Raw genomic sequence first — 23,345 nt, 5'->3', positions numbered from 1 at the left:
TTGCTTGTTACCTAATTACCTTGGCTCTTTCCAAACTGCAATTCTGATAATGAAATACCCAGGAAGGAATGCACTGCCTTAGATGGGATCACACCAGAGTCCTAGTGAAAAGGAGTACTATCTTCATACACAGTGGTGAAGTGCTTTGCTCCAAAACTAGAACGGCATTCTTTGGCTGTCACATCACAGTTCATGTTTAATGTCCTTCTTCAACACACATAAAATCCTTTCAGTTTCTGTCTTCCCTTCAGTGTTGGTATTTAAGATTATTTTGCTTTTGCTAATTCACACCAGCTCAGCATGTAACTGACTTTGCTGTTTTCTATCCTAATCTCTCTGGGATGCCTTTTATCACTCTTCTGTCCTTGTCATTAATCCCCTCAATGCATTTACTGTCTCTTCCAAATTATTAATGTAGAGGTTAGATAGAAGAATGAACCTAAAACCCACCAGTATTCCATAACCTATTTCCCCATATCAGGAAAAAAAAAAACAAAACATCAATTAGTTGTCTCACATATAATTTTCATTCATTTAGCTTGTAATTCTCATGATTATGGTCCTAGCTTTTTTTTTTTTTTTTTTTTTTTTTTTGTATATGAAACCAAAATTTGCATGCATTTCATCTGCTGTTCTCTTTTCTTTCCTTTGGACTATTTCCATAGCACTATAATATTTCTCTGTGATTACTCTGCATGCGTGACCTCAAAAAACCTACCACTGTTGTTTCCAAATTAGGATACAGGCAGGCACATGTCTCAGAGGAAGGCAGCAGGCCCTGGATTTCCCTCTCAGCTGGTAGCTGCTGCCTCCCAGGTGAGACTGGTGCCAACCAAGAGGTTTTAGTTTTTTTCCAGAGAAGTTTTTGTGCAGGGAGGCACAGTCCCAGTTGGACTACTGTGCTTTTAGTGGCCACATACTAGCCAAGTCTGCCGTGTGGTTGCCTGAGTGCTTCTTCATGCCTGCTCCACATCTAAGCTCACCTGCCTGACTTTAGGCTGGAGAAAAGGGGATGCTCAGGCAGCCAACAGTGATCTCATCTAGGGGAAGTGGAAATAACAGCACCATGTTTTACCACCCTGTTCACACTGAGTAAATATCAATATACAATTCAGCTCATTTTCACAATAGAGATCTTTTGAGTGTAGGGGCCCAAGAGCATTCATGATCCTGGGAAAGGGGCATTATGTTTGGGATATAGAATTTCACTTGGTGTTCATATACATAAATAAAGACTCACACGGTACCTGTACCCTAATAACACTGGGAATTTATAAACTACAGCAAGCTGCATCCCCTCCCAGTATCAGTGCTAACAGGTATATCTCTCTGTATAAATATTTAATCCCATTTAGCTACAGTGTTGCATGCTCATGAATAGGTACAGGAGGCTGTTAAGACATAAGTATCTTTCCCTCATGTATTAGTGGACCTACTTTCTCTGTAGCATATCTTTTCTCAATGTACTTTATAAACCCTGTGTGTTGCCTTTGAAATTCCCTAACTAATATGAACATATTGTGTGTATTTGGTTTCAGCTCTCCTTTTTATGTTCTTACAAGTGTCATCGACTGTCTCACAAGAGCTAAGCTAGCAGTTTTAAATTCTTTGTCTTTTGTGTAGTGGGCTAATGCAGAAGTTCATCATTATTATCTTTTTATTTATTTATTGGTTGTTAATAACTTTATAAAAAAAAAAAAAAAGGTTGCTGTCACGGCAGTCTTTTTGTCTGAAACTGTGGCAGTGGTACTGTGTTTTTACTGTGATGTTACTGTCCACCATCTTCTTTTTCACCTCTCCACTTGAGAGGATACCTTCAATTTTCTTTTCACTTACGAGAATCATACCAGTATGCTTCAGCTGTGCCCATCATTTCAGAATTTATAAATGCAATTAATTTGCCTGTTTCTTACAGATATAAATACTTCAATTCGATTCAATGTAATTCCATCTTCTGCCATACTTTCTTACGTAAAGAAGTTCTTGTTTCTTGTACTTTCTTGTTTCTTTCAGCCTTACACAGAATACAATGTGACTTCTTGCAAAAATCAGATCTGATTTAAGATCTACCATCCTATTTTCTTTCTGCAATCAGACAAAACCAGACCAATCCAAACCACACCAAACCAAATAAAAAGTATTCTTAGAAACCTCAAACTTGAAACATTTTTTAAAATATTTGCTTAAATTGAAGCCTAAATAAATCAAGGAGGTTGATTTCTTATCCATAACTTTTTCTATCTTTTATAGTTATCAGTGCCAATCTATCCCTTCTCTTACCCATACTGGTATGGGAAGAAAAACTTGCCTTCATTAATATTGGTCTATTTTCAGTTAACTTCTAAAAATCCTGAACTCATTCTAACTATACTCTATAAAGCTAGTTATACTCCATAAAGCATAGTCATGTGTGTCTGAGTTGTTGGAAATTCCCTGGCATTTCTTAGGAAGCCTGTCATTTTCATTTTCATGTTCTTAGCTGGATATCTGAAAATGGATGATGCTACCCTGCCCGAGCCCCAAGTCAACTTTCATTTTCTAGAGAGCCAAGAAAAATATTAGATGTCTCTGTTCTTTTTCAGCATTTGCCTTTTAATTATTTGGGGACTTCAATTATCTTAGTAGGTTGTCTCAACAAGATTACCTTTTCCATGACAAAATATCTGTTGGAGTCACCAAGTTTAAAATGTTCTATATGTGATCTCTTAATTTCCTTTCGTTGCACCTATTGTCTCTTATTTCTTAACTCAGTACCTATCTTATGCCTTTTGCTCATCAACATGATGTTTGCCTGCCTTGGTTTCCTTTGCCTTTCCCAATTCTTCAACTATCTTGCAAGGCTGAGAACCACTCTACTCTCAAATGAAACCAAACAACAGATACAGATAGGATTAATGTTTATGTTGTTTAACTGTATCTCATCAAAAATTTAGGTGTTTAGCCTCTATTTTTAATCCAGTGAGAATTACATTTCCAGCCTGTGATATAACCCATACACATTCCCAAGCTAGGTGAAATAAATCAATTTCTTAGGAGATTTACTCTGGACATATCCAGCTCTTTCCACTACTATTGACAGAGACTGGATACTGATTTTAACTAGATGCTTCCTGTACTGAATGGGTTGAATTCAGAAGTGGCAACTTTTATGCCTGACATTTACCTTAAAATATTATATTTCAGCGACATTCAGCAAAACTCCACATTGCAAGAAAAATATGTTCTTTCATGCTTTTGAAATCGACTATCATTGGACAAAGTCATTAAAAGTGGTAGATGGCTGTGATTCTATCTTCCAGACGAGCATCAGCATTCATTAATTCACCTTTGTAATTCTCATTCTTTTCCTGACTTGCCTGTCTTCTGGAAGTAGAGCATCTGGCAATCAAATGGAAATATTAAATCATGAAGAAGTGAAAAAAGTAACGCTGCTTAAACCAAAGTATGAAATAGAAATTAAGATAATAAACATTTTGCTTTCTTTTGTTAGGGAAAAATTGTAGTTAGTGTGTTTTGCATCATTAGTGGTTATGGTATGATGTAGACTTGGAGAAATAATGTTTTTAGGCAGTACCCCACTTCCCAAGCAATTTAATGTTTGGTATCTTTTAAGTGTCAGCTGCAATGGATTTCACACAAGCATGGGTGGTGAATATCACCTGAGTGGGAGAAGTGAGTTTCAGCATATTATAGTAGAGACATGTAACAACACAGATCCTCTACAACCTGAATACTCGTTTTAACAGTCAGGTGGTTATTTATACATGGGTAGCACTATAACACTTTAAATATATATATGTAAGTAGTAATTTAATTGTCCATAGTTGCTTTTCAATGGGTCTAATTTTAACATTTTAGAATTTAGAGCCTACATGACTAGATTAGTCTATATATTTTTTTTAATAGTGAATAGACAGAAAAAAATCCAAAACACATTAACTGCACATGCCATGCATGCAAGGTAAGATGGATCATCTTCCAGAGATGCTCTCTCCACTAAACATGGAAAAATCCAACTTTTAAATACTTTAAACACCATAACTATGAAAAAAGAATGTAAAAGGAAGACTTAGATGTCTGAGTGGTGAAGCTAGTTTTGTGCTTAGCATTTAGTTTACAAACAGGTTCCAGTCTTAAACTAGAGGAAAAGACAAGATTTCATATATCTTTGTTTTATTGCCTATTGGCTTCCTTGGGAATCCTCCAGCAGTGTTTTTGTTGTGAGACTTTCATAGTGCTCTCTCCAGCAAGCCTGTGTTCCCAACTAGGTGCAGACACTGAAGCTTTGGGCCTTGCAGAACCCAAGAAAAAAAGAGGCACGGTGCATTTGGTGGTCCAAATGAGCACCCAAGAAAAAAAGAGGCACGGTGCATTTGGTGGTCCAAATGAGCAAGTGAAAAAGTTAGGTAGAAGGGTAAGCTTGTTGCAAAGTTTGTGAATATTTCAAGAGTACCATTATACCTAAGTGAATCTCCTGTTTTAGTCCCGGTCAGTTGCCAGTAACCACAAGCCACATTAAGTAAGGAATCCACAGTGATTACTGCAGGTGTTATATGAGGACAGACATTGGGAAAGAAAGTCCTCACCTGTCATGATCATAAGCCTTACTGCGGTTATAGAGAGAGCAACACCTGTGACTGACACAAATTCTTCACTCTTTTTATAATGCATCTCCTTTGGATCAGCAGCTGCTGCAAACACTGTCTGTAGGTAGAGAAGTGCAGGTGCTTAAGAAGGGAATTAGCAGTAATACAGGCATCTGCTTGGTTGCGTCTCATGGAAGATCTCTGTAAGCCACTTGGAACACAGAGCCAAGCCTTGAGCAAACATTTCACTGATGCAGCCAAGTGACATCTAGAGATTCAAAACAGCGAGCGAAGTACATTGGACTGAGAAATATCCTTACCTCAGCAGCATTTGTTTATAACTTAGGCATAATATATGATGCAGTTTCTGAGCTGTGTGATTTATCCAAACATCTAAAAGAAAGACATAACATTGCCAGAAGCTTATTCTGGGGTGTCAAAGCAGATTCAGGTTTTCACATCAATGGCTGACAATCCTGGCTCTTTCACTGAAGAGGCTGTCAGTGCTTTTCAGAACATGTTCTCAAAAAAATAAAAAAATAAAAAAATCCCTGCACTAGGGGAAATGTCTTAAAAGCAGTTACAGACAATTTTCTGGGAATTGTGAAAATAACATATATTGCGAAATGCTGTTCACAACAGCATTGAAAATTAGCACTGTTCTGTATAGTGTTTCTTGCAGAAAATCACGCAATGTGATTACATACCTCTTGATAGGAGATGTCAGCTCCTGTGTTACAGCCAGATTCTAACCTGTATAATTACTTTCTGCTTATCTAAATTCCTCTCACAATTTCAACTGAATAAGATCTATTGTTTTAGTTCACATCCTAAAATGCCGAGAAGTGCAGTGTTAATGTACTTCTAACCAAAGATGCATTTTGTTCATTACTTTCATGAGAACTTTCTCTTACGGAGAATGTTAGGCCAATTATCTTTGTATAAGAACTTGATGTAGAATTTTTGCTAACATCAGAAACAAGAGAACTTGTAGCCATTGGATGTCACTATTAGGTAGAAAGCCTGAAGGCTTGATGTCTTTCAATAAAATTAGAATTTTATATGTAGTATATATTTACCAGATATATTAAAATATTATACATATTAACATATATATTATATACGCATTCAGAACAGAATTGACACAACTAAAAATAAAAATAAAAACAATGAAAATCCTTGTTGTCTAAAGTAGGCTAAAAAGTACGAAAGGAACTTCCATGACTTTTCCCTGTCTCAGAATTTACAGTTTATATTTGCATAATTTACAAAGCCTTTCAGAACCTTCTGCTGCTATACAGTTGGCTGAGATGAACAGATGAAATGGGTAAAACCTATGCTTTACCAGTAGTCACGTCAATTAAATCTTAAATACTGATGGACTTATTCTAGCACTTTCAGAAATCAGCAGACATCTATGTTTATTAACTTGAGAGCCAAAGCTCCTGATCACTATTTGTTGCCCTCTACTGCTGTTTGTTGTTGTTGTTGGTTGGTTGGTTCTTTTTTTTTATTTATTTATTTTCTAAGAATACATTTTTCACAGAAGCTAAATCAATCTCTGGAACAACCTCCCCAGGTTTGTGGTAGAGTCCCCACCACTGGAGGTTTTCAAGATGCAGTCAGACAGGGTGTTAGATAATGTCATCCAGGACGTGCAATATCTTACCATGTACCTTGGGTTAGGTCTTTTCCTTCAATCAGCCCAGCCTTCTGACAGCTGGCAAAAAATTCTTGTTTATACATATTTTTGTGCTTCATACCCCTATCTTAAAAAAACACATTTATTTTTTTTCTGTAACAGTTCAGAAAGGCCAGATGAAAAAAGACATCAGAAAGAAAAGGTCATCAATCATGTAAATAAAACCCTTATGGAAAAGGACAGACTTCAGGATGCGGAAGTAGCCTTTGCTTTGGCATTTCAGTGCTCTACTTCGGTTTTGGCCATAGCTTTCACATATATTTTGAACTATTACACATGTAATATTGAATCCCAACTCTTAGCCAAGTTAATACAACCAACTATTGAACTGATTTTAGTATTAAGCAAAAAAAATAAAAATAAAAATAAAAATAAAAATAAAAATAAAAATAAAAATAAAAATCTGTATAAGAAAAGGAAGAAGGAAGGATACAGTACCAAGAATGTTCTAGAGTATGATTTTGAATTCATCAATTCAAGTAAATGAAACAAACAAACAAACAGAAATAAAACAAACAGATTTTTCCTTCATGCACCTAACTAGGTGTAAAGAGACAAAGTTAATGGTATTGTTACTAGGACAAGTCAGGTGAATAATTTTATCTATGTTCAGTTTTCCAGCTGTAACCTATTTCTTTACCTTACTGGGTATATTATAGGGATATAATATACCCCTTACTGGGAATATTATAGGGATAAATTAATTTTAAATCTGTGAGACTCTGAGAAAGCATGGTAATGAGTTCAAAAAAATATATATAAATAATTACAATTAAAAAGCTGAGTGTATGAACCAAGGCTGACCTGGGCTTCTTATACTACTCCACTACCACCCCAGGACAGAAAGTAAAACTATACAACAGGTAAGGAATTACATGTGTTATACCTTTTGCCGTCACGTGCTGCTAAGTTCTCAGGCTCCATTAAGTGTTCCCATTCCCACAGTCCCTACAGGGTCATAGTAATTTTGCATAATTCTTAATGACAGTTTCACAACAAAAGCAACCTACCTATGTATCTCAGAATGATGGGTGGGTTTTGATCTAGTAGTTATGGGTTTCAGCAGCACCTAAGTGAAACACTATTTGTTGTTTATAGTTACTTTTCTGTTAAGTGGAAAATTATACACTCCCTAAAAGACTAAGTTGGTGGTACTATTCCAACTCAGTAGTGATTGACATATGCCAATTTACTTGTCATCATTTTCATCATGGCAGTATTAACATTTTCTTAACTGAACTACATTTTTTCTCACAAACCAATTTTTATAGCAACTTCTTAGTGCTATGAACATGTATTTACTACACAATAAGATGAAAAAGAATAAAAAGAAAAGAAAATACATATTCATTATCATACATGTAATTTAGTTTGGGTAAACTGGAAGATGCTTTCAAAAATCAGCTAACATGAAAAGCATACTTGATAAACATGAATCCTTTTTATAATTTACACTCTGATTTTTCAGCATTCTGTTCTGACATATCAGACTATTCTATTATTTAAATATATTTTTTATTAAAAAAGAAACAAAATAAAATAATCTACAAACATATGTCAAGTGAGATCCTCTAAAAAGACACGAAGCTGTTCATATACCTAACTGAAAATGTTCAGAAATTTAACTGTAAGCACACAGAATTGAAAGTGGATATATTCTACTTCCAGGTTGAAGCAGTGGAAAACAGGAATTGTATGTACACTCATTTATTAAGCTTTCTAAATTTCATACACATGCTCAGTGCAGCAGCCAGAAAAGAGTTAAAAGTCTTAACTTCCAACTACTTTGAATGTAAGAACAACAGAAATTTAGAAGCCTCAATATCTTTTTGGATATGGAGCAATACACACAGCAAATTTTAAAACTGGAAACCATAAAAGTAAAGGGAGAACAAAAAAAAATCAGAAAAAAAGTATACACTTGCACATTACCATTCTTATAAGTGCTTCCCAATTCGCAGAAGCTGAAATACTGACATTTGCTTCATATTTGGGAAGGAAATGAACAGTTTTTGTTGAGGTCAGCTGCCTTTGGGAGCAGCAGTAATGCATGCAAGTCCCTGGGCTTTACTACAGGTTAGTGGAACTCTTTGACTCAGCCACTGTCAAAACCACGTGACTGGTTGCTCAGCGTAACCTCACCTGCTTCCTTACATGCAGCAATGTGTGGCTAGACTATCACCAAGCAAAATATTAACAAGGTCATAGTAGTGTAACACACTCCTATAACTCAAAGATTACAAAAGACATTAAAATTCTGATGCCCCATTCATAAGGAGAAGATTGTAATGAGAACAGAGAATGGCACAACATTAATTCATTGTATGACAACGAATATAATGAGAATGGGAAATAGTACAAACATAACTCATTCTTGTTACAGCGTTAAGATTGTAATGTCATGGTTCATATCACATACTTAGAAAGAAAGGTATGGCAGAAGAAGAGTTGCAATGTTAAACACAGTTAATCTGAATTCAGTACACATTATTATATACATAATATAATACAAAAATGAAAAATTACTTAGAAATGGTTTGTGAAAATTATTATAATTTCTCCACACATTTTTGTTAACATTGTATCAATGCCTCTGATATGGACAGTTGCAATGTGTGTCTATACTTATTAAAAATAGAATTGTTCTCAAAATCATTTTACTCATACATATCTTTAGAAATCTATTACAATTAAAAACAAAAATATTGAGGACAGTACCTGTGTTTCTCATGACGAACATTAATTTGCCAGAACAGAGACAGTCATTTAGTCATTTTGTCTGACACAGAGAAATGAAATAAAAAGTCATAAAAGAAGTGATACATTTACCTCCTGAAATTATTGAATAATTTTAGTTATTGCTCATCTACTATTCACTTAGTGATGTGCAATATCCTACCTAATGTAGTAGACTTTAACGAAGCATTTAACCCATAAGACATTAAAAATCTTTGACCATCCATCTGAGAGTTTGCCAAAGCCCAAAGCAACTTGTTTCATTTATTAGGTGCTAGCCAAGATCATCAAATCAATACATTTTATTTTGGTTTTTAAAGTAAAACATTAACTTTGTGGTCGCTTCTGCTAACTGAAAAAGGAAATGTCCTCAAAGACACTCCCTGTATATTAAAATTCAATGCCAACAGGCAATTTCAATGTAGTAATGATACTACTAGACATTATCTACTTAGTTACCTTGCAACAGAGAAAAGTCTGCATCAAGAGGTCCAAAGCCTCCTTTGGTCCTCTTTACTTGCTCTTCATCTTTCTGATTTCTGCATTCTTGATTGCTCCACTGTCTATTCATTGTATGAAGCTGGGGAGCCCTCTACATATTGCAAACCTACTTTATTACCAGGGGGCTCCTTTTGGACGTGTTTGACTTCTACCAAGCTGATGGGGATCCACCTCAACCTCTCACCTCTTGGACAACTGATCTACTTAAAAAGGGGGAGCATTAGTATCACAGACTCTGCTTTTAAAAGAAAATAAAAGTATCCATGATCAAAACTACAGTATAGGGACCAGCAAGTAGAAGAGCCATTAACAGTTTATTCATAATTTTAGGTTAAGGCTGTTCTCCATTTGTGATACCTGACCATAGAAACCTAGATACAGTCTTCAGAAACACTTCGGGATAGGACACGGGGTGATTTAGGGAGCTCCCAAACTCTACATACAAGCTAACATAAGTAGCAAAAGCATCCAAATTTCTTAAGTAGCTGGGAAAACTACATATCTAGTTCATACTTGCAACGTCAGTTTCAGGAAAACACCTAAAACATTACTTTCTGGGTATTGGTCAGCAAAAATCTCTTTGTGTGTCTTGGCCACTGTTAAACCCACTGTGATACAAATATCAAAACAGTACAAGGAGAGAAGAAATAATCACATATGTATACAGCAACAGAAGACTATATATACTCTGGAAGCACTACCTCCAACTCTGTACACAAGTATATTGTTCTCACTTTGGTTCTCTTTATGCACACAGGGTTTGAAACTCCTCGCACACTTGCAGGAATTGCATTTCACCATTTCTTATTTATCGGAGTTTATATTCCATGTATCTTTTTTTCTGCATTCACACATAGAGTATGAATTTTTATCAAATAAAATTAGCTTCCAAGAGGCAATTGAAAAGCAGATTTGTAACTTAAAAATGATATTCATGTTTAACGTCAAACAGGCAGCATTTTTAAGTGATTCTAGAGATGTAACAGAACAGCATCACTTTTTTTTCCTTAACAGAGAAACTCTATTTCCCCATTGTTTTTATAAAGGTATGAGGTTCTGTGTACTGGAATATTCCAGAATCACTGAAAGACTGAAGCTGGAAGGAACCTCTGGAAATCACCTGATCTGACCTCCCTGCTCAAGCAGGGCCACCCAGGACAACATCCAGATGACTTTTAAACAACTCCAGGAATGGATACTACCACCTCTTTGGGCCAATATTGTCACCTTCGTTGTAAAAAAGAAGTGTTTCCTGATGTTCAGATGGAATCTCAAGTGTTTCAATTTGCACCTATTGCCTCTTGTCCTGTCACTGGGCACCACTGAAAAGAGCCTGTCTCTTTTCACTTGGCTTTGGCACCCTCCCTTCAGGTGTTTATACGTGTTGATGAGATATCCCCCTCAGCCCTCTTTTCTCTAGGCTGAAGAGTCCCGGCTCTTTTCACCTTTCCTTACAGGAGAGGTGCTCCAGTCCCTCCCTCATGTTAATGGCCCTCCATTGGACACTGTCCAGTAGCTCCATGTCTCTAGAGACAGTATTCCATGCTCAGTTTACCAGTGTTGAGCAGAGGTTATCAGTGCTGAGTAGAAGAAATATCCAAAACAATTTGCTCCTGAACTAGGGAAAAATAATAATAAAAAATAAATAAAATAAATTAAAAAAAAATGCTCTGCATTTGGAAGAAAATCTAGTAGATTTCATCCAAAAAGTTTAGGACTTTGAGTGTGTGGTGATTTTACTCAGGTGGGCAGCTGAGCTCCACCACAAATGCTCTCTCACTCCCCCTCCTCAAAGGGAAAGGGGGAGAAAATATGATGGAAAGGGCTCAAGGGTAGAGATAAGGACAGGGAGATCACTCAACAATTATCGTCACAGGCAGAACAGACTCAACACAGGGAGATTAGAGAAATTTATTACTTATTACTAGCAAGCTAGAGAAGTAAGAAACAAAGAAAACAAACTAAAAAACACCTTCTAAAACACCTTCCAAAACACCCTCCACCCCTTTCTACTCACCCCCCAGTGCGAGTGGCACAGGGGAACGGGAATGGGGGCTGCAGTCACTCCCTAACGCTTTTTGTCTCTGCCTCTCCCTCACGGTCCCTCTCTGCCCCTGCTCCCCGTGGGGTCCCTCCCACGGGATGCCGTCCTTCCCGAACTGAGCCTGCGGGGGCTGCCCACAGGCAGCAGCCCTTCAAGAACTGCTCCCACACGGCTCCGTACCACGGGGTCCATCCCCCAGGAGCAAACTGCTCCAGCACGGGTCCCCCACGGGCAGCAGCTCCCCCCAGACCCCTGCTCCTGCGTGGGCTCCTCTCCACGGGCTGCAGCTCCGGCCCGGGGCCTGCTCCTGCGGGGGCTCTCCATGGGCCGCAGCCTCCTCCAGGCCACATCCACCTGCTCCACCGGGGGCTCCTCCACGGGCTGCAGCGTGGAGATCTGCTCCGTGTGGGACCCATGGGCTGCAGGGGGACAGCCTGCTCCACCAGGGGCCTCTCCACAGGCCGCAGGGGAACTGCTGCTGCCTGCCTGGAGCACCTCCTGCCCTCCTGCTGCACTGACCTTGGGGGCTGCAGGCCTGGTTCTCACTCCTTACTCTCCCAGTTGCTGTTGTACTGCAGGTTTCTTTTATTTATTTATTTATTTATTTTCCCCTTTCTTAAATCTGCTCTCACAGAGGCACAAATAACATCACCTATTGGCTTGGCTCTGGTCAGTGGTGGGGCCCTTTGGAGCCAGCTGAAACTGTCCCTCATCTGACGTCGGGCAGCTTCTGCACTCTTCTCTCAGAAGCTACCCTGCCCCCCCCCCCCCCCCAAAGCCTTGCAATGCAAATTCACTCCAGAATGATATCAACATCTGAATGTGAACCCTTACTATATAATTGGCAATCTAAAACAGATTTATTGTGATAAAAATAACATTTCATTTATTTTGATCTTCTTTAAAAGTAAAGATATAATATTAACAAAACTATAAAATTGTACCATATGGAACACTTAGAGTACTCATTTGTCCAGAAGACTATTCTTTGTCAACATTTGGAATACTATTTTCAATAAATTGGCTAAAAAGTAAAGGAAATTGCATTTATGTGGTTACTGCTTTTTTCTAGCCTGGGTGGATTTATTTGATCCTGTATTTATACAAATAAGTACATTCCAAATTTGGTAAATACGTTTTTTATAGGATTAGTTACATTTGAGTATCTATATTGCAATCAAGTGCATTGTCAAATTGAGAGGTGCAAAGACAGTGAGAAGAGGAAAAAATGTGATTGTGTGAGGGATGTTATGATAGTTCTGTATGCGTAGTACATGCATCCCAGGAGGCAATTGTGCATCTGTTACGTATATTTATGTATTTTTTATTTGTAATTTTTGAGATATTTAAGATTTATGGTGATAGATTCTTTCCCCTTAAAGACTATAAAAGGAAAATATTCAACAAGGGTACAATTTTGTTAGTGAATGAAGTGAGCGGGGTGTGAAAGTTGTGCATGTGGTAAGCTCTGTGAAGGTTAAAAAATCTGTTTTAACACTTAGTAGCCTTTCTGCAGTGGCTTTCAAAATACTTTCAAAACAAGACTCTAATAGATTTGATCTATGTGCAGCTAAAGTATGCTTCTGTTCATTATAATGACAGAAAGAGGGTAGGAAAACAATTGCTAGATGTTAAAGACTAACAGAGAAATGATGAAGACATTTTGTGAGTGAAAAGAAAAATCCTAAAGTCTCAGGGAGTGAAGAAAGTGATGATAAATGAATACAGCAACACAAGGGTAAAGAGACGGAAATGATAAAATGGCTAAAGAGACAGACAGTTTTATACAACTAACTTATTTGAAGAAACAATGCACTGCCTTGTACTGTAATGACATCTCCTGACCACTGAATTTTCTATGAAGAAACAGATGAGTCTTCTACTAGTTTCCATTATACAGCATGTATTTCTTAGTCTCTGTTATATAGGAGATTAAAAAAAATAAAAACACCTTCTTCAGAAAATTCTTAGTTTTTTTGGAGGGCAGAGGATAATATTTCTGGTGTTCAATTTTAACTCTTTGAAATGGTGACTTGTGTATAGCCTCTTCTGAGCATAAAACGACCATCTACAGGAAGAAACAAGCAGGCATGCCTCAAGGCACAAACAAACCAAAAAGAAGCTGCAACTTCCAGGTTATTCAGTTCTACTGTTGTCTCTTAAATGGTTTCCTGAAGTTTCTTCTAAAACATATCAGTCACTGTTGGAGACAGGCTATTAGACCAGATGAACTGCTCATCATACCCAGTGTGTCAAATGCTATATATAAAGCTAAAAAACACAATGAACTTTAAAGATAGATATGGAGCAAACCCTGAAAGTGGAAATATAAATTTGATATACAATATATTCTTCTCCGATCTTTGTTATTTCAAAGCAATCTTCATTTACCTGAAGAAAAGAAGAAATTGAAACTTTTAAAAGAGTTCCAAAACTGTAAGTAGAAAAGCTATTTTTACTAACTATGGCATAAAAGCATATTTTCTTATACTTTCAGTGAAAAAGCTCTAATAACTCATATTTGCCTCAGTTGGAAGGAAGAAGTCAAGCTGTTACCAAATTTTTCTCCATTGCCTAATTGCAGTTTATAAAAGATTATTATTATTATTAAAATATTAAAAGATTATTATTATTATTAAAATATAGGATAACTCTTATCAATAATATTATACTACATTGAAAAATCATATACTACATTTACTACATTAATTATAATTTACTACATTTACTACATTAAAATCCTATACTACATATACTACATATACTACATTTACAAATCATATATGAATATAATGGTATATTTATCAGTTAAAATTTCCAGTACCGATCTACCCATAATTTCTTAGCTACTTCCAGAAATGGCATACTAATATCATTTATATAACAAATAATATATAATATAACAGATAATGACTTTGCTATCAAGAAAGAGCAATACAAATACTTTAGTGTTATACCTTGTCTCAACACCTGACAATATATGCTAAGTGATAAACTGCCTCAATCAACTAAAACCCTTAAAAGAAAACTTGTTTTGAAGTAAAAAAAAATCAAAATACAAACAAAAGACATTAGATAAATCTGTTTGTCATAGATAAATGTATTATTCTCAGCTGAAATAGACATTTTCTGACACTGTTTTTTGTGAGCTACAGTATTGATACAGATCTAGTCCAGTATTATTTTATATTTAATGAAGAAATTTGTGTCAATACTTATGTTACAGAAACAGGTATTCACAAACATTTGAGCAGAGAACTTAAGGGGGAAAGAGAGAAGCACATCTTTACGCATGCTTACTAATCGAATTTCTGACCCCCTAGCAAAATTGTCTCTACTAGAATAATTAGGCAATAATTAATGTTTCAGCACAAGTGCTAGAAAGACAGGTATTCTTATACTAAGTATTTTCAGATAGTTTCCTTTGTTATTGTAATGAGAGTCTACCACCTTAAGTTAACAATAGGAAGAATAGAGTCTTTGATTTAACTTTTCTTTTGAACAATTGTGCAGGTTTGTTTGTTTGCTTGCTTGCTTTGGGAATACTACAATAGGAAAGTATTCTCTGAAGGCCCCATATATTTAAAGTGGTGGTGAGGAGAGACTAATTTTGCCCATTACAGTAGCTCCATAAGAAGATTCAAGTTACTTTTTTTTTTAATTTTGAAACTTTTATTTTTCCAGCATTTTTGTTAAACAGCTCCATTCATCAGTAGAAGATAAATCAATGGGTTGCAGTTGAAGACAGCTATTTAAGATGTTTACACTTAACTGGCATGTTAAAAATTAAAGAGTCAGAGTCAAATCCAGTGCATAAAAATGTATAAGCACATAAACTATAGCGCTCCATTCCTTGACTCAAGAGGCATCATACCAGCCACTTCATCTCTCATGGGTATGCCCCAAGTTTCAACACTTGATGATTTGCAGTCGTTCTTTGAACATGCTCAGTTGTAAGAACATAAATGTCTGTCTACAGTGGAGTAAACTTAAGACACTAATCTCAGATTTGAAACATTAATTTGAATAAGCCAGCTCACTTATTTTACTGTTTTCATGGTTTCTTGTTATCCTAATCAAGAACAGAACTGCTACTCCTGGCATAGTTCAAGCAATAGTTGAGAAGGATAATTCTGGTACTCAGAACCATTAGCTCTATTACAGTCAATAACATCAGTTATGATGGTTCTTTCTGAAGGACTACACCTTTTATTTAGAAAATGAATTAACACCACACCTGATTAGTAAACATTGCAATGCCCAGCAGACAGCAAACAGAAATAAATGACTGTGGGTTCCTAGGTTAACATCTTCTAGTGTCTCAGGGTTAAATGTCTATTCAAAGGAAAAGCTGAAGACCAATGGAGAGTTCTGGCAAAGAGGCGGGGGTTGGCGGGGGGAGAGAGAGGGAGAGAAGGATGTTAGGATGTTAGGAAGGAATGGAGTAAGAAAGTTAGGAAGGAAGGATATTAGAAGGGAAGGAAGGAAGGAAGGAAGGAAGGAAGGAAGGAAGGAAGGAAGGAAGGAAGGAAGGAAGGAAGGAAGGAAGGAAGGAAGGAAGGAAGGAAAGAAGGAAGGAAGGAAGGAAGGAAGGAAGGAAGGAAGGAAGGAAGGAAGGAAGGAAGGAAGGAAGGAAGGAAGGAAGGAAGGAAGGAAGGAAGGAAGGAAGGAAGGAAGGAAGGAAGGAAGGAACTTTTCCAGTTGTTCATTTTATTTATTTTTTTCCCCAGGAAATAGAATCTTTATCAAAAAGTGAAATTTTTGAGTTAGAGAGCTATACCACACCTCCATCTAGTCAGGAAGTGCCCGTATGTTGGATACATTTGTCCAAATGGAAACACGATCTTCATTTGAAGCTAGGTGACCACCAGTAACAGGTGTTCAAGATGTCTGAAAGAGGTGACATAAATCTAATCCAATAAGTAGCCACTCAACCACTCTTTAAATATTTTATCTAATAGCTTTTTCATACATAAATAGCCTTTCTAGTTTTAATCACTAAGTAGCAGATTCCCTGCTCTAGCACAGCTAATCCTAGTTTCTTCGGACCTCAACAGCACATTACTTGTGTTTCAATTTCAAACTGCCTCATATTTCACCTGTGCAGTGTGGGAAAGCTAAATTCTTCATGACTGGCCCCAGGGATCTGAAATTATGTATTTCCACGGTGAATGCTACATACTGTGCAGATTTCTGTTTCTCTCTGAGCCCCAAGAAAACTGGACATGTTTTTGAAAGTGAACTGCCACAACTGCAAAGGATATTCTAGCTGGTTAGCATTTGTAACTCATATGGCCCAACGCTTTGCATGTGATTGGCAAATATTGTCCAGAGTTTGTAAAGACTACAAAGACAGCATAGAAAATGGCTAGCACTGCTGTAGTTAGGAAAACACATAGCACTGATCTCTGAGCAGGTACTGAATGAATAGTCAGCTCTGGCTAACATAATCCCCAGAATCAGATGTCTTCTTAAAATCCATTACGATAGTATTCCCCTTAGAACGGTAGTTAGTTTCATCAATTCACAGCTTTATGACCTAGCCAATTAATATGAGTGATATCCTGACTTCCGCTCGTAAAAACAATCTCTCTCTAATGCTAGTATAATTTGGAGATATAATACTCAAAGAACTAGGTTTCTGAACACTGAGGATGATACTTTGTAAGAGCTCATATACCATTACACAAAACCTGGATCTCCAAGGTGATGAATCTTCTTTTGAAGATATATGATTGAATAGCACCCACCAAGAATGCATGAAACATTTAAAGCACATAGAGGAATCAGCATTCTGTCAAATACTCCACACACAATTTTCCTCAGACTAACTAAGATGGTAATTCTGAGGTCTCCAGTTTCTCTGCATGTTGCTCTAATTTTTTATACATAGCCTGTTACAATGGACCAAATTTGATTTAGGGACTGACGTATTCATCTCAGTGGAAGTTGCATTCAACTACTTCACATAAGGCTTTAATATGATAGCCATAGCTCTCTAAGAATTTATATTTGTTATATTATTATTATTGTTGTTGTTGTTGCAGGGGGACCTCATAGTGGCACAAAGATAAAAGCTATTAGGATAACTATATCAGGTAGTGGTGCTGATTATTTTGTTTACTCAGCCTTAAGTAAGGTTTCCTGTGAAAAAGTTGGAATTTACTCACTGTGGCAGACTCTGAATTTTTAGTGTTGCTGAGTTTCTTCAAAGAATTTAATGCAAGAATGGATTTTGTTGGATTTCACTCATAAAGAAGGACAGTTTCTGCCTGAATTATTTTTTTTATTTAGTTTTCTTTTGCATTTCCATCCAATTCAAATTTGGCATATTTCATTAAGATGACAGATTTGGGTTTTTGCTTTGGGAAATACTATCACCATTAATATTATAACATGACTTGCAAGAGAGACAGAAATTTGATAGGGAGAAAACTGGTATCAGCTTCTTTAGAGTATAACATATGTCCCATTGTACTATGGACAGACATTTAAAAAAAAATGACCAATGTCAGATATCTGTCTCAACTTGATTACTTTGCAGTTACCATACACATACACATACACACGCATTCACAGAAACGAGTGTGGTGTAGTTTGCCCTTAGAGAGTATTTGGAATATCTTTACCCTATCACCAGAGTTTCAACTCTGATTATCTCCCTTCATCCTTTAATAGAGCCTCTGTCTTCCCATCATCCTCCCATCTGATGACAGGCAGGATCTAGGGGTACCGTGTTCCTAGCCATAGTACCTCACTTAAACACCTGAGTGTGGGAGAGGTAGTTAACACCCTTAGCTGTTTGTATGACTTCACACAATACCAGACAGTTACTATTAATCTTATCATGAAGCAAAATATTTACTACAATAGGTATTACAATCTAGATAGGTAGCTATTACACTCCAGACAGTTAGTAGTATATCCTTGTTCATACTGTCAGCTATTGAGATTTCAAGAGACAGATTTTAATGACTGCTTCCAACAGAGTCAGACTATGATGCCCCTGCATCCTATGTGTAGGGAATCCAGCCATCTTCAAAATCCATCCTTCACTTAGAGACACTTGAGACAAATTAATCCTGGACAACGTAACCACAAAGCTTTCTGAAATTCAATTACTATGTGTTATATGTTCTGTAGAGCACTATTCCCACATGTGAGAAGCAATTTTTTCATTACTATTACTCAACAAATATGTTTGGAAAGGCAGCTTGCATTTGCTTATCATGGTAACATGATTTAAAAATTCAGCCTCTATCTGTGGGTCAGTAATTCTGGATGATGGAGGTCTACTTCTGTTAAAAGTCACAATTAGGGAATTGACTTGGGCTGCGTGACTTTTTTTTCTGAAAAGAAACAAAGAGAAAAAAGGAAGACCTGACAGGAAGAATCCCAAACTTACCCCCAAAATAAAGTAAATGAAAATGTGGAAAATAATTTAAATTGCTTGACTGTCATTTAACAGCTTTCCCAGTTAATTGTCCCATTTTTCTACCTTATATTGGGGTTTATTATCCTATCTCATCTTATCTAGGTCACAACCTTGATGCAAAAGTACTCATTCTCTGTTCTGTAGAATTATTTACATTGCAGAATTAGAGAATTTGGATATTAGAACAAGTCTTCTGCAAGTTTCAGCTTTCATAGCTATGTATGAAGTAGATTTATCTGAGCTTATGCAGTATAAATAGGTAGCTGAAGGGTCAGTCTGCCTGAAAATATCTATAGGCATTAGAGATCAAAGCATTGTAGAGAAAAGCTATTTAAAAATGAAGCTACCTAAATATGAGTTTCATCATAACAAAACAAAACAACAAAACAAAACAATCAAAACATATTATAAATATCCTGGAGAAAAGAGCTATGGAGTGATCAGCAAATGAGCTCATTTAAACTTCTTTTTTCCATCCACACCTTTCTGTAGTAAGTTCTGTCCTCCCCCTGACTCAGACAAAAGTACACCCCAAGTAGTTAGACAAACATCTTTGTAATTTTGTCAAGGCAGAGAGAGAGATTTGATTCATAATTTCTAATGGTAAAATTGAAGGGAAAAAAGTCTTTAGTGAGGGTTTTCTTGGATTTTATTTTATTTTATTTTATTTTATTTTACTTTTTGGTGTTAGTTTAGTAAACTGGGAAACTGTGAACAAGTAAGGCTATCGAGGGCTGCATAAATTCTGCACTTGATCACATCACTTCACAGTTTCTCACATAGCTATGTTATTTACTTGCATGCAAAAATATGTTGTCTTATTCTTTCATTTTGCGACACATATCTGATGGGATCCTGCAGATAGCAGAGAACTCAGTTCTTGTACCCCAAACATGTGAATTGACAGACTGAGTTTCCTTCATTCTTAGAGATTTTTTTCAAACATGAATAAATGGAATGTTTAGAGGGGATACATTAGCACATCCATCCAGATTTATAAATTGATATATTAAAAACAAACAAACAAAAAACTAATTATTTCTTCTTGTATTCACAGGAATCTTTATATTTCTGCTTGCCTCTACTGTGCCAATTTGTTTTATTTTCAGACATATCTGATCTGGTCCACAAGGGAATCACCAGACACATCACAGAAGCTTCCCAACCTCTTGGGAATATGATTGCTTCTTTTTCTTATGCTAGTTCACTTTGTCCTCCAAGTAAGAATTCAAATGTCAATCATTTTTTGTTCAATTTCATGGGCTAGAATCACAAAAATGGCAACCAATCCAATTGCAAATTACTTGATGAATCTTCTTTGAAGAGTTGCCAATAATGCTAATCATCAAATGGTTGAATCCAGCTCTGTAGAAATGCATTTGTGAAGAACAGCAATCTCTGTGACTTTGACAAAGGAACTGCTGACTTGCCTCACTGTTTGTCTTTTGATGTGAAAGAGCAAATCGATTTATAGAGCTTTTGCTTGCAGATGTAGGATATGATTAGTATGCAGAAAGACCTTTCTACAGTGTCATTTGTTTATTTAGCTGTCTCTGCACTCAGCCCTGATTGTGTATACTTAATTAATGTATACAAAGCTAAAAGAAATAAAATCCTGGAATCATGATCATAGAATACTGTACTACATGTCATTCATCACCGGGAAAATGTTATTTATATTTCATTGGCTACAAGGAAGGGAAATGTATACATTTTAAAAACTGTTTCAAAAAAGTCCTTATGTTTGCCAAAAGCAGTCAGTTATAGTTACACCAAAAAAGTGTCAATGAAAGCTGTTTGATTTAAGTAGGAGGTTCTTTTTCCCAGTGTTTAAATTTTTATTCCAAGCAGTTGTTGAGTCTTTATAAAAAGTACCTCTGATGCCTTCCTGAGGTCAAAGTACTCTGTAAAACATCCTGAGAGACCTGAATCATTCCGTTCTTCAAGGCCTTCTGATTTCGTTGCTTGGAAATTTTAGCTGAGAAAGAGTTTAAAGAGGAAGGCAGAGACACTAGAGACCTTCATGTCAATAATGAGTGATCAATAGAAGTCACACACTAGAAAATTGACATTCAGTCAGCAATTCTGTTATTCATGCACATTTTGCATTGTCTATTCAAGTTTGTTGTGGAAAGTAGACGCAGATAGAAAGGCATAAAAAAGTAGAAATCATCAGAATATCAAATAATGAAATCCAGAGTGACATCTAGTGACATGCTGCATCAGAAGCATGAGCATTTAATTGCTTAAATATACTGATTTTACTAGTCATATTAATTACAGCTTTCCAGAAAAGTTATTTAAAAAGGTGTTGCAGAAGTTTCTAACAAAATACATTCTGTAAGCTTATGAGACCCTTTGCAAATTAACTTACTAGAATGTTTGCTCCTGTCTGTTATTGATATCAATTCAAGTGGCAAACAAGTTTTCTACAAAAGCGCTTTACAAGTTCAGTATCACTGATGTTGCAATTAGTTTGTCAGTACAGATTCACCTTATAAATAACTTCCAAACCTGAACTGGAAGAGCTTAAACTCTTATATCTTTCTTCCATGAGCACTGACTCAAAATCATGAGTTTACTTAATTTTTGAGGTCTTTGTACCATATTTTTCAAGATGGCAGAGCAGTGTCTTCAAAGCAAGTTGCACTCAGCCTTCTGTTCTAAGCTTTTCCATTGGATTGGACTGGAGCTGGGAGAATCTGGTGCCTGGAAGTGCTGGAACAAAACAAATTTTTATTAAAAAAAATGAAATCCTGTTCTCAACTTAGCTTCCATCAAATACTCAGACAATAATTCCCTTTATTTCTATGGCAAAAAAATAAGTAAAAGCAATTTGTTATTAAAAGAAGAATGAAATTGATCTACACAGGCTGTTGAACAATAGAATACTTTATGGAATTGTAAGCAAAACACTAAATATACCTTTTAAATAATATTTTAAAAATGCCTGGAAAAATTATTTGCAAATTATTTTATTGTTATTATGCTTCAGTAAATAGGAAAGTACAGAATTCACTACGTGTGAATAAAACCCTTTTGTGGCTTGTTTGGTGAATGAATGTACAAGTTATTTTAAGGAAATTTGCTAATTTAAATCATATAGCCATTAATTTTTTAACTTTACTGTGTAAGAAATGCTTATAATTTTTGCCTTTTCACTAAAATTGGTGTAACACAGAGAGGAGGCAAAAGAATCATGTTAGACATAAAGCTTCCATGTTAGTAACTTTTAAAATACTGATTCAATTAACATGAGTGGAGAGACAGAGATAGAGAGAGGGAGAGAAAGAGAGAGAGAGAGAGAGAGAGAGAAAACAAAATATTTGGACAAAATAAATCTATATTTCCTTTTGGGGGGGTTATCTTCTTTATGAACTATGATAATGAGCTAGGGTAAATTATAAATTCATATTATAAGTATATTGTAATTATCACACAATTGTCCTAAAATGAAGAAATCTTGTATTTTAAAATTGATTTATTGTGCAAAGACCAGCAGCAGGAAAGACACTAGATTTCTTTCTCTATTTTCTTATGGGTTTCCACCTTTTCTCTTTACATACTCAGACTTTAAAAATTTAACTTTCTTTTGGAGACCAATAAAATTTTCCATAGATGTTTCTCACAATTACTCTTATGCACTTGCAAATCTTGAAGGTGCAAATACATTTTAGGTTGTATTTTTCTGTAAATGTTCAACTCTATAAAGAATAATCATAGACATCAGTTTCAAAGAAGTAAATACTAAGTAAAAGCTCTAATTTAGAGAGTAACAGTCTATTTTTATTATTCTCTTTTGTTGTTTTTTTTTTTTTTTTTTAAGTAGGATTAACACAGAAGGTAAAAGTCAGAAGGTGCTTGCTCAGTTCTTTATGCTCTAGAGCAGCACAGATTGCAGTAATCTGGCCAGGTAAATTGAATTCAGTGGTTTTATTTCATTAACTTTGCAGAAAGGAGATAACGTGTACAATGAATTGTAACTTTTTGTCTTCATTGGATATATCCTTCCAATCCACGCATATATCCAATAATTTCCTTTCTTCCATCCCTTACAGAGGTCCCCATGTTTTACACATCAGTTTCTCTTCATTTCTTCTCCCTAATTTCTCTTGTGTTTCTCCCCTCTTCCCACTCTTTATTATTTCATATCCCTTTCATGTCCTCACTATCGATTACAGGAAATCTTTACTGTACTGTGGCCAGCAGGTCAAGGGACGTGATTCTCCCTCTCTACTCTACTCTTATGAGACCCCACCTGGAGTACTGTGTTCAGCTCTGGGGCCCCCAGCACAAGAAGGACATTAAAACAAGTCCAGAGGAGGGCCATGATCAAAGGGA

At 36.1% G+C, this 23,345-nt stretch overlaps 1 long non-coding RNA gene across 1 annotated transcript; it reads right to left on the bottom strand.

Moving 5' to 3' along the window:
* Positions 1–573: 573 nt before the first annotated feature.
* Positions 574–12,324, bottom strand: LOC308176679. The gene is made up of 3 exons (XR_013938467.1): positions 11,543–12,324; positions 4,587–4,704; positions 574–3,378 (listed from the first exon to the last, which is right to left on the bottom strand). It is a non-coding gene; the product is annotated as an uncharacterized lncRNA (long non-coding RNA).
* Between the last annotated feature and the right edge of the window lie 11,021 nt (positions 12,325–23,345).

The sequence above is a fragment of the Anser brachyrhynchus genome (genome assembly GCF_964034855.1).
Source record: "Anser brachyrhynchus genome assembly, chromosome: 1".
In the NCBI taxonomy this organism is placed as follows: domain Eukaryota; kingdom Metazoa; phylum Chordata; class Aves; order Anseriformes; family Anatidae; genus Anser; species Anser brachyrhynchus.
Note: the sequence above shows the minus strand (reverse complement) of the source record. Positions and strands in the feature narration are given on the sequence as shown.